Raw genomic sequence first — 12956 nt, forward strand, 5'->3', positions numbered from 1 at the left:
ATTACAGGCATGTGCCACCATGCCTGGCTAATTTTATTTTTTTAGTAAAGATGGGGTTTCTCCATTTTGGTCAGGCTGGTCTCGAACTCCTGACCTCAGGTGATCTGCCTGCATTGGCCTCCCGAAGTGCTGGGATTACAAGTGTGAGCCACTGCGCCTGGCCTAATACCAACTTTTAATTTTGATAGTACATAAAACTGATCTTTCACAGCTCTGTCTCCCCACCCCATGTTGTTATTTTCACAAATTACATCTTTATACATTGTGTGTCCATTAACATAAATTTATAATTATTGACTTATGCATTTGTCTTCTAAATCATATGGAACAAAAGAGAAGCTACAAACCAAAATTGCAATACTATTAACTTTTATATTTACCTATGTAACTAGCTACCTTTACTGGTATCATTTCTTTCTTCCTGTGGCTTTGAGTTACTGTCTGGTCTCATTTCAACTTGAAGGACTCCCTTTAGCATTTCTTCTAGGGAAGATCTGCTAGTGACAAATTCCCTCAGTTTTTGTTTATATGGGAATATTTTAATTTCTCCTTTATGCTCTCAGAATATTTTCTGGATATAGAATTATTGGTTGATTTTTTTCCCCTCTCAGTACTTTAAATATATAATCTTCTGGCCTTCATGATTTCCAGTGAGAAAATTGCTATTAATCTTATTCAGAATCCCTTGTCTATGATGAGTCTCTGCTCTCTTGTTTCAAGATGTTGTCTTTCTCTTAGGTCAACTTGCTATAGTGTATCTCAATGTGGATCTCTTCGAGTTAATTTTGCTTGGTGTTTGTTGAGCTACACATTGGATGTGTAGATTCATGTCTTTCATCAAATTTGGGAAGTTTTCAGCCATTATTTCTGCTAATATTATTCCTGTCTCTCTTTTCTCCTTTTGGAACTCCCATTATGATATGTTTGTAAGACTGATGGTATCCTACAGGTCTCCTAGACTGTCTCTGTTTATTTTTCTTCATTCTTTTTCTTTCTGATCTTCAACCTAAATAATCTCAATTGACTTAACTTCAAGTTCACTGATTCTATCATTTGCCTGTTCAAATCTGCTGTTGGCCCCCTCTAGCAAATTTTTCATTTGGTGCTTTTCAGCACCCAAATTTCTTTTTTTTTTTTTTCAGAATAAGTGCTTTATTTTTTTAAATCTCACAAAGACTGAAACTATCATCTACATCAGTTGTAATACAAAACATTTATAAAAACAAAACAAAATTAAACACAAAGGAAAAACTATTCATTTTAAATTAAAGATAATCAGACTCCTTAGGAAATACCCACTTACAGATGTATAAATAGCAGATGCATTCAAAACAGTGCAAGATTTAATTAATTTAGGACAATATTCCAACTGATCCCAATGCAGGTTTTAAATTACGTATGCACGTTTAAGTAGAATCATAAAAATAAACCTCTATTACGTTATCAGCTTATGCCAATTCAGAAAACTCCACACCAATACAACAACTGTGGAAATCATGAGATATGACTCCAGGGGAGAAAAGCAAAACCTAGTGTCAAAAGTCAGCACCCAAATTTCTACTTGATTCCTTTTATAATTTCTGTCTCTTTAATAATATTCTTTATTTGGTGAAGCATTGCTCTCCTGGTTTCTTTTAGTTCTGTCTCCATGATTTCTTCTAGCCTTTTGAGTATTCTTATTTAAAATCTTTGTCTAGTAAGTCCAATGTCTGGGCCTCTCTCATGGACAGTTTCTATAAATTTATTTTTTCATACAAATGTACCATATTTTCTTGTTCTTTCAATGCCTTATAGTTTTTTATTGAAAGCTGGACATTTTGAATATTATAATAGGGCAATTCTGGAAGCCAGATTCCTCCCCATTCTCAGAATTAGTTGTTTCTGCTTGTTGTGGGTTGTTGTTGTGTGCTTGTTTAGTATATTTTCTACACTATTTTCGTAAAGTCTGAATTCTTTATCATGTGTGACCACTGATACTTGTGTTCCATTACTTTGGTGATTAACTGGTGTTTTCATAGTGTTTCTGTAAATGCCTGGAGCCAAGAAAAAGCATAAAGTATAGTAATAGTTGTTGTAGACAAGTAGAGGTGAAGAGAATAATCTGTGCTATTTTGCAACTTTTCTGTAAGTCTAAAATTGGTTCAGTGGAAAAAGTTAAACACAAAGGTTATTTTAGTTAGCGGGAGTGAAGGGGTTGAGGGGTGCTGGAGAGGAAACCAGCAGTACAGGTGGGGCTGGATCCACAGGCAAGGAGTGTGGGTCTGCTCTGAGGGTGAAGATGCACCACAGGAGGGCACCACATCTGGCAATGATGCCACCTGATCAGTGTCTTAGGAGGTTGCTCTGTGGAGAATGGGTTGTAGAGAGGAAAAGAAAAGGCAGGGAGACTAGTGAGAAGGCTGCTGGGGTTGTCTTGACCTAGAAACAAAGAGAGGCAATCAGATTTTGTACATATTTTTGGTATATAGGTGACAGAACTCAGTGGTGGATTGGATGTAGAATGGGACTGAAAGAGAATAGTAAAGGATGGTATATTAATCTGTTTTCTCCAGAAAAACAGGGCAGTAGTGTACAGTAGTCTCCCATTATCCATGGTTCACTTTCTGCAGTTTCAGTTATTTATGGTCCATCATGATCTGAATATATTAAATGAAAAATTCCAGAAACAAACAATTTATACATTTTAAATTGCACTTTTCTCTACATAGTGTGATGAAATCTTGCACTGTCAGCTCCATCATCCCCAGGACATGAATGATCCCTTTGTCCAGCACCTCCATGCTGTGTGTGCTGCCCTCCCACTTGGTCCCTTAGTAGCCATCTTGGTTCTCCCATCGACTGTTGTGGCATTGCAGTGCTTGTGTTCAGGTCACCCTTATTTTGCTTAGTAATGGCCCCAAAGCACACGAGTACTGTGCCTAATTTATCAATTGAACTTTATCATTGGTATGTATGTATGGTATGTATGGAAAAAAACACAGCATATGTAGAGTTTGATAGATCTGCAGTTTCAGGAATCCACTGGGGGTCTTGGAATGCATCCTCTGCAAATAAGGGGTACTACTATGTATGTATGTATATGAGAGAGAGAGGGAGAGAGAGAGAGAGAGAGAGAGGCTGATTATAAGGAACTGGCTCATGTGATTATGGAGGTGGAGAAGTCCTAAGATCTGCACTTGGCAAGCTGGAGACCTGGTGTCATTCCGAGCTGAGTCTGAAGGTCTGAGAACCAGGAGAGCTGATGGTGCAAGTTCCAGTCCGAATCTAAATCCAAAAGCAGGAGAGGACTGATGTCCCAGCTTGCAGACAGTCAGGTAGAGAATGAGAATTCTTTCCTACTCCATCTTTTTGTTCTATTCAGGCCTTCAATGGCTTGTATGACCTCCACCCACATTGGAGAGGGCAATCTGCTTTATTCAGTTAATCAAATGTGTCACCCAGAAACCAACTCTCACAGACACACCCTGAATAACGTTTAACCAACTATATGGACACCTCGTGGCCTAGTCAAGTTGACACTTAAGATTATTCATCCCAACTGGCCCTTGGGTTCTTGCCTTAGTCAAATGCCAAATGGTGGTATAATTTACTAAGATGGAGAAGACTGGAGAAGGTGGTTTGGGGATGAATATTAAATTGGGGGTGCTGATGAGACCTCCAAGGGAGTGTCAAACAGGCAGTTGAATATAAGAGCCTAAAGGTCATGGGGGAGGTATGCATTTGGAAGCGATCAGCACATAGGTGGTATTAAAACCTTGGGATTGCATGGGCACATCCAGGGACAGAATGTGGAGGATCTGCTGAGGACAGAACCTGGGAGACTCCACCACTCAGAGGGCAGTGGGATGAGGGAGGGCCAGCAACAGGACCACAAAAGAAATGGCATTGAGCCAGCCCATTCACCCATTCTCATTCTCAACACTGCCTGAAATGGGGGATCTACTAGCTGTAAATCTACTTACCTCGGCAGTCATTGATATGGTTTGGATCTGTGTCCCTGCCCAAATCTCATGTGGAATTGTAATCCCCAGTGTTGGAGGAGGAGCCTGGTGGGAGGCGATAAAATCATGGGGGCGGATTTCCCCTTTGCTATTCTCCTGATAGTGAGATCTGCTTAAGAGTGTGCAGCACCTCTCCCTTAGCTGTCTTCCTCCTGTTCCAGTCATATAGTATGTGCTTGCCTCCCCTTCTGCCATATTTGTAAGTTTCCTGAGGCTTCCCCAGCCATGCTTTCTGTACAGCCTGCAGAACCATAAGCCAATGAAACCTCTTTTCTTATAAATTACCCAGCCTCAGGTAGTTCTTTGTAGCAATGCGGGAATGGATGAATACAGTCATCTAACCTTAGTTCCCTGCCTTGCTCAGTCCACACCAGTCCAATACACATATCTAAGACCCTCCTATATATCAGTGCCTGCCTAAAAAAGACAGGGCCCTGCCAGCAAAAGGGTCCCAGTCTAATGGAGAGATGAACTCTTGGCAGAGCCCTTCCATGCCCAGGTAGCTAACTCTCACTTATTTAAGCATTCATTCCACAACCAGAGACTGAGCCTGGCCATGGTGCAGGCTGAGGTCAGGCAGCCTAGGAATGCAGCCAGATGAAACACGGCCCCCCTCTCCAGGAGCACAGAGTCTACAGTGAAGACAGATTGAAAACGGGCATTTCAGTAAACTGTTGCAAATTCTCTCATGGGAGATGTTACCATTTGTTCTGCTGAGAGCTAGACCTACACAAGCAGAAAGGAATCCATGTGGATTTGACAGGACTGACCACCCCTGGTCACCTGCCCCTTCCTCCAAAACCTTGTTGTCAGCATGTGTTGCAAAGGCCATATCCAGAAGGAAATGAGTCATTTTATTTCATTTCATTTTGGTAGTCAGCCTATTTAATGGAGCTTTTCTTGTTTTTCGATACTAGTAAGTCAAGCAGACGAAACTGAGCACACACATAGTTACATGTGTGCATGCATGCAACACACACATACACACGTGCACACATGCATGCACACAAGCACAGGCACACATAGACTCAGGCTGTTTTCTGGCTTCCAAATTTCTTAAGTATGAGGCCATTTTCCTCCCTGGCCAAATGGCTGTCTGCAGAGTGCTGGGGCGGCCCATGAATTGTCCTGCCCGTGATATAAAACACAGCCCTTATTGACAGCTCGTAAAGCAGGGCCCGGTGTCATTCCCGCCGAGCGGAGGCAATAAAGGGCACGGGGGAATTACCTCTAGCTCCAGCAGCTGGCCGCGCTGCAGGGACACCGGCAGCAGGCCTAATGGGTTCTCCTCTCCCCACCTTGTAAAGCATTACATTTAGACATAATTTCTCCCCCGCCCAGGAGCAATTTCTTTTAGGGAGAGAGGCAGCTCCTTGAAAAAGGCACTGTGTCTGACGCTCAACCTGGCGCTGGAATCACAAATGCCCAAATAGGAGGGCAGTGACGTCCTTGGATCGTCAGCCTCTTCTGTTTCCCTAAGGTTGCTGTGGCTCCCCAATAACAACTGTCCCAAACCTTCTCCAGCATTCTTGGGGCTCCGATTACCCCTCTCCCAGCAGACCACCTCGGTGCCTACATCAAGGGCTAGGATAGAAGCTCTTTTTTCTTCCCAGTCCAAACCTACAAGAACCTCCATTCATCCCTCTTCTCTTTCCTTCCCTCCTGTTCCAATAGGGGCATTTTCCATCCTGCTGTCTAAGGCCAACCCTCCCCAACCCCTTCCCATGTTCTGGCTCCTGCCACGCACTCTGGTTATCTCACCCTCCACCTCCTATGTATTTGGCATCTCCCTCTCAGCTGGATCATCTCAGCAACCCTCCACATGCTTAAATCTTTCCTATTAAAAAAAATCACAAACAAAACGTCTCCTGCTATTGTTCTCTCTTCTCTTACCCCTTCACTGGGAAACTTCTGGAAGGAGTGGTCGCTACACGATTCCACTTCTGGCTCTCCCTGCCTCTCTCCCACCTGACGCTGCTCCATCATGTGCCAACCCAGCACCTGCTTCTGTCACCAATGAGCTCATTTGGCAAGCGTGAATTACACAGTGATCTTGAAGCTTATTTGTGCTGTGAAAAAAAAATACAGCTGGTAAGGAGATGGGGGTGGAGGGTTGGTATTCTAATTTTAAGTAGGGTGGTTAGGATAGCAAAGCCTGAAGGAGATGAAGTGTGAGTCATGTGGATACCTGGGGAACAGCCAGTGCAGAGGCCCTGGGGCAGGGTGTGCCTGGAGTATGCCTGGTGAAGCAAGGAAGCCAAGCGGATGATGTGAAGCATAGCAGTGGTACAGAGCACTGGTAAACCAGGAGGTGATGGGGGAGGAGGGGGAATGAGGGCTGAGGGGGCCTGTGTGCCGGGAGGGACAGGAGCACAGCATCAGTGCTAAGCAGAGGAGTGACGTGACTTGGAAGAACTGCTTCGACTGGAGACTGAGCAAAGGCTATAGAAGACCAGGACGGAGGAAGGTGGACCCATAAGGAGGCTTGGTGAAGAGTTTAGAATAAGAGGAGGATACAGCAGGGGAGCAGAGTGCTGCTAAACCACCTATCCCAGAATGGGCAAAGAGAGTCCTGATCTGATCATTTCATGGTTTCGGGCTCCAGCATGCCATGGAGGCCCACAGGGTTTTGGTGAAAAGTGAATAGACTCTGGATATTCTTTGAAGTTAGAGCCAAAAGGATTTCTTGACAGACTGGATGTGGGATATGAGAGAAAGCAATGGGCAAGGCTGACCCAAGGCTGCTCAACTGCATGGCGATGCGGGGTGCCAGCCACTGTTGCCAACCCTCCTGGAAAGGCCCTCTCCTTGGAGCCTGGGGCATGCTTCCCTGGTTCTTCTCCCCTTCTTCTTATGGTTTCCTCTCAAAGTCCCTGGCAGCTGTACCCTTCTATCCTGGCCCTTGATTGCTAGCATTTCCCAAGGCTCCTGAGCAGGTCCTCTCCTCTCTGGAGCTCCACCTTGCCCCAAGTGAGCTCACCTACAGCTCCCAGCATCTCTTCCATGCTCCAACTCACAGGCAAGTACCATGACCCCAGGCTCTCACCTGAGCTCACTCCAGACCCACCAAACCTAATGCCTCCCAGGCCTTTCCTCTTGGGTATCTCAGAGGCACAGCAGACTCAACACGTCCAAATCAGAACTCACTATGTCCCTCCATCCACCCTGCCCCATATCATCCCCACCTAATCTCACTGGCTCTCGTCCAACACTCCTCATCACCAGGTCAGGCAAGTCAGAGACCAGGGTGTGCTCCCTACCACCTCCCTCTCTCTTATTCCTCATGTGGAACCCTTGCTGAGTCTTGTTCATTGCACACCTTAAGTAGCTCTTTTTTAAAAAAGATATCTATAAAGAAAATGGGTTTGTTTGGCTCACAGTTCTTCAGGCTGTACAAGCAGCATGGTGCCAGCATCTGCTTCTGGTGAGGACTCAGGAAGCTTCCAGTCATGGTGTAAGGCAAGGGGGAAGCCCATATCCCATGGCAAGAGCAAGCAAGAAAGACAGAAGGTAAGTGCCAGCCTTCTTTAAACAACCTCTCACGTGAACTAGCAGAGGGAGAACTCGCTCGTCATTATGAGGAAGGCACCAAGCCACTCACGAGAGATCCGGCCCCATAACCGAAACACCTCCAACCAGGCCCCACCACCAACATTGTGGATCACATTTTGACATGAGACTTGGAGGGGACACATATCCAAACCATATCATCCCACTCCTGGTACCCCAAATCTCATGTTCTTCTCACATTGCAAAATACAATAATCTCTTCCCAATAGTGCCCAGAAGTCTTAACTTGTTCCAGCCTCAACTTAAAAGTCCAAAGTCCCAAGTCCAAAGTCTTATCTAAAGACTCAAGGCAAGTTCCTTCCAGCTGAGCCTGTAAAATCGAAAACAAGTTATTTACTTCCAAGATACAATGGTGGTACAGACATTAGGTAAACGTCCTCACTCCAAAAGGGAGAAATCAACCAAAAGAAAGGGTCAACAGGACCCATGCAAGTCTGGAACCCAACAGGGCAGACATTAAACCTTAAAGCTCCAAAATAATCCTTGACTCCATGTCCTGGGCTCCTAACGCCTTGGGCATTTCCAAATCTGTGGCTTTGCAGGGTGCATCCCCCAAAGCTGCTCTCACAGGTTGAAGTTGAGTGCCTGCAGCTTTTCCAGGCTCAGGGTCCTAACTGCCAGTGGATCTACCATTCTCAGGTCTAAAGGGCAGCAGCCTCCTTCCCACAGCTCCATTAGGTAGTACCTTGATGGGGACTTCAACCCCACATTTCCCGTCCACATTGCCCTAGTAGAAGTTCTCTGTGAGGGTTCTGTCCCACAGCAGACTTCTGCCTGGGCACCCAAGCTTTCTCATACATCCTCTGAAATCTAGGTGGAAGCTGCCAAGTCTCCTTTATATTTGCGTTCTGTGTACCTGCAGGCCTAACACTACATGGGAGCCAGCATGTAGTGGCCTGAGCTGCGCATGGAGCTCTTTCGGCTGGAATCAGAGCTTCCAGGATCCTGAGAGCAGTGTCCCAGGGCTGTGCAAGGCAGCAAGGCCTTGGGCCTGACACTCTCCCCCTCCCCCACAAATTATTCCTTCCTTCTAGACCTCTGGGCCTGTGATGGGGGGGGTGCTGCCCTAAGACTTCTGAAATGCCTTCAAGGCCTTTCCCCTTGTTGTCTTGGCTACTAGCACTTGTCGCTTTTTCAGTCATGCAAATCTCTCTAGCAAGTGGTTGCTCTGCAGCTCCCTTATATTCCTCTCCTGAAAATGATTTTTCCTTCTCTACATGGCCAGGCTTCAAACTTTCCAAACCTTATGCTCTGCTTCCGTTTTAAATATAAATTCCAACTTTAAGTCATTTCTCTGCTCCTGTGCCCGATCATTAGAAGTAGCCAGTTCACTTCTTGAACACTTCTGCTTAGAAGTTTCTTCCACCACATACCCTAAGTCATTGCTTTTAGGTTCAAACTTTCACAAATTCCTAGAGCATGGACACAATGCAGCCAAGTTCTTTGCTAGGCCATAACATGGGTAACCTCCAGCTTCCAATAACTTCCGCATTTCCATCTGAGATCTCATCAAACTGGACTTCACTGTCCATATTTCTATCAGCATTATGGTCACAACCATTTGACTAGTCTCTAGGAAGTTCCAAACTTTCCTTCATCTTCCTTTCTTCTAAGCCTTCCAAATTCTTCCAAACTCTGCCTGTACCCAGTCCCAAAACCACTTGTACATCTGCAGGTCTTCACAGCAATGGCCCAACCCTTGGTACCATTTTTCTGTATTAGTCCATTTTGCCTTGCTATAATATAAGGGAATGCCTTCCAAATTCTTCCAAACTCTGCCTGTACCCAGCCCAAAGCCACTTGTACATCTTCAGGTCTTTATAGCAATGGCCCAATCCTTGGTACCGTTTTTCTGTGTCAGTCCATTTCCCTTGCTATAATATAAGGAAATACCTGAGACTGGGCCATTCATATAGAAAAGAGGCCTATTTGGTTCACAGTTCCGCAGGCTGTATAAGCAGCATGATGCCAACATTTGCTTCTGGTGAGGCCTCAGGAAGCTTACAGTCATTGAGGAAAGCAAAGAGGAAGCCTGTATCATATGGTAAGAGGGAGCAAAGGAGCCCTAAGTAGCTCTTGAATCCACCATGACTCCATTTCTCCACCATCCCTCCCTGGATGCCACATGCCAGGTGGTGTTCCCTTGGACATCCTGCCAAGTCCTTCTCCGCCTTGCCGTTAGACAGAGCTTTTCAACATGCAAGCCTTATCATTTCCTTCCCATGCAAAACTGCTCTAATGCTTTCTGATGCTCTTAGGAGAAAGCTTAAGCTTACCCTAGCCTACAAGACTTTGCACTACTGGCCTTCATCCCCACTCCTTCAGCCCCTTACCCTCTGCCAGCCACGCCTGCTTTCTTTACTTACTCACTGGTACCATGCTCCCCACTCCTCCCTCAGGGCCGTTACACATGCTCTTCCCTTTTCCTGGAATACCTCTCCTTGTCCTTTTTGTATGGCCATCTCTCAGACCGAGGCTCGGACACCATTTTCTCAGGTGTCTTCTCCAAACTTCCTGACTCGATCAAATCTGCCTATTATGTTGTCTTACAGTACCATGAGCCTTCATGGCGCTGAGAGCTGCAGTTCTCCTTTTTTGCTTAATGCCACTTTCCCCCGCTGTCAACAAGCCTTGTTTTGCTCACCAATCTCCCATCACACTGAGGTGAGGGCATGGGGGTTAGACTGCCTGAGTCTAAATCCCCATCAGCCACTCAGTGGCAAAGTAATCTCAGACAAGTTAACCTAACTAGAAGTAATATAGTTCCTACCTATCATGTAGGGTTGTTGTGAGGATTACAGAACTCCATTAATGTAAACTGTCTATCACAGTGCCTGCCACAGAGTAAACACTGAGTGGTAGACACAATCACTGGTCCCAGTTCATCACCTTGCCTGGAGTCCATGCCCTGGCCTTGCCTCCTTAAGGGTGGGATGAAATTCCTTGCCTCTGTGACTTTGGGTCTGGCCATGTCACTTGCTTTGGCCAAGAGAAAGGGATGGAAGTGGCAGTGGACCAGTTCTGAACCTAGGCCTTAGGGAGCCTGGAAAATTCTTGTGTCCTCTTAAACTTCTGCCATCCCCACAAGGAGACTCTCCCTATGGACTCTAAAATGTGGAGCTGGGCCCCTGAGCCCAGCCTGGCATAGGCCAGCCCATTCTTGGGAAACCTGTGGAGTAGTGAGAACAAATGATCATTGCTTTAAGCCTGTGAGTTTTGGGATGGTTTGGCTCCAACATTATTGCAGCAATATAACCTGCCCAAGAGAAGTAATGTGTATGGCATAGTGCTTGGGACAGAGCAAACACATGGACTGTGACCAGTCCACAGTAGCTGCGGCAGGTCACCAGGCTGGCCCTTGACAGCCTTGCTATACCTTCAGAGCTGCCTTCCTTCCCTGGTCATGTTATCAGCCACAGCTTAAGCAGGGACACAGGACCACGGCGATGAATGGGTGGGTGGATGGATGGATGGATGGATGGATGGATGGATGGATGGACGGATGGATGGATAGATGACAGACAGAGAAATCATGCTAGATGGATGGATGGATGGATAGATAGATAGATAGATAGATAGATAGATAGATAGATAGAGATCATACTAGCTAGCTAGGTCATAAGTAGATAGATAGGTGAGTGAATAGATAGATGATAGATGATAGAGAGATCATACTAGCTAGCTAGATAATAGGTAGATAGATAGGTGGATAGATAGATAGATAGATAGATAGATAGATAGATAGATATAGAAATGGATCTGCTACAAGGACCTGGCCTTTCACAATCATGTGGGCTGGTCAAGCAGTCTCTGTAAGGCCTTTTTGCTGTGTCTGATGCTGGAACTCGAAGTCCACAGGCAGATAGTCAGAAAGGGAAGATACCTGTAGACTGGGGGAGCAAGGACAAGCTGGAGCCCACAAGGACAGACTGAGAGCTGTCAGTGCTTGTTGCTTCTGGCCTTGGTGGTATGAATGTCTTTCTGAAGCCAGGGCCCCCACCATGGCACTAAACATACACACCTGGCCTGGAGGTGGGGCAGCTGAAGGAGGAGCCGGGGTGGAGGCCCGCATGGCTTCCCCACAAAGATGGGCAGAGCCCGCAGGTAATAGACTACACAAATGGGCTGTGAAATGCCTGCTGCATCCCTCTGCCCTCACCCCCCAAGTCTCCCACAAGAATCTCTCTTGTAACCCAACCTAACAGAAATACCCAGGAGCAGGAATTCTGAGAAGCATGGTTCAGCCCAGCCAAGTTGACATGTTGCAAAGTTACTGGGCCTCAAAAATACCTTCAGACCAATTTTTAGGAATGAAGTTACTGAGGAAATGAGTTCTTGCAATGGTGGGACTGAGGGTAATCTTTTCCAGGAGTATTTCTGTTCCAAATCTATTAGCCAAAGGAGTATTTCTGTGACGATGATGTCTCTTGACACAAGAAAGAGGGGAAGCTTGTTGAATATCCACTAAGGCTGAGGAATATTACATATTTGGTCTCATTTCACCCTTGAAAGGGTTTTTGGGATGGGCAATTTATCAAACCTATCTCACAGATGAGCACAGTGGGGTTCAAGGCCCCTTGTCACTTCCCGTAACCCAGGCCTGGAGCTCTGTAAGGAAGTGAAGATTCATCTTCCCAGTGTAGGGAAGAGTTGCTGCCATGCAGATGCCTGGTGGCTGGATCTAATTGTGCTTAAATTCGTATTGCCCTAGTGGCTATTGATGGTGAGCAGCCTTTCCTGTGCTCATGTGCCTCCATATATCCTCTTTATGAAGCATCTGTTCACATCTTTTGCCCATTTTTAAGCTGGTTTATTTGTGTTCTTACTGTTGATTGTGAGAGTTCTTTATATAGTCTGGATACAAGTCCTTCACTGGATATGTGATGAAACATTTTCTCCCAGGCTGTAGCTTGTGTTTTCATTCTCTTGTCTCATTCAGAGAGCATTTTTAAATGTTATGAAATCCAATTTCCCAAATTTTTCTTTTATGGATCATGTTTTTTGGTGTCATGTATAAGAACTTTTTGTCTAACCTCAAGGCATAAAGATTTTTCCTGCTATGGTTGCTTCTAAAAAATGTTATGGTTTTATATTTTATATTAGCTGTATGGTTTATTTTGAGGCAATTTTTGTGAGGTATGAGGTTTAGGTCAAGGTTCATTTTTTTTCTGCCTATGCCTATGGATAGCCAGTTGTTTCAACATCATATGTTTGAAAGACTATCGTTTTCCTATTGAATTGCCTTGGCACCTTTGTTCAAAATCCATTGTCATATTTTTGTGGGTCTATTTCTGGATTCTCTATTCCAGGGACTGGCAAATGTTTTCTGTGAAGGGTAAAATAGTAAATGTTTTAGGCTTTGTGGGCCATATGATCTCTGCTTCA

This window comes from Chlorocebus sabaeus, chromosome 10, assembly GCF_047675955.1.
Source record: "Chlorocebus sabaeus isolate Y175 chromosome 10, mChlSab1.0.hap1, whole genome shotgun sequence".
Taxonomy (NCBI): Eukaryota; Metazoa; Chordata; class Mammalia; order Primates; family Cercopithecidae; genus Chlorocebus; species Chlorocebus sabaeus.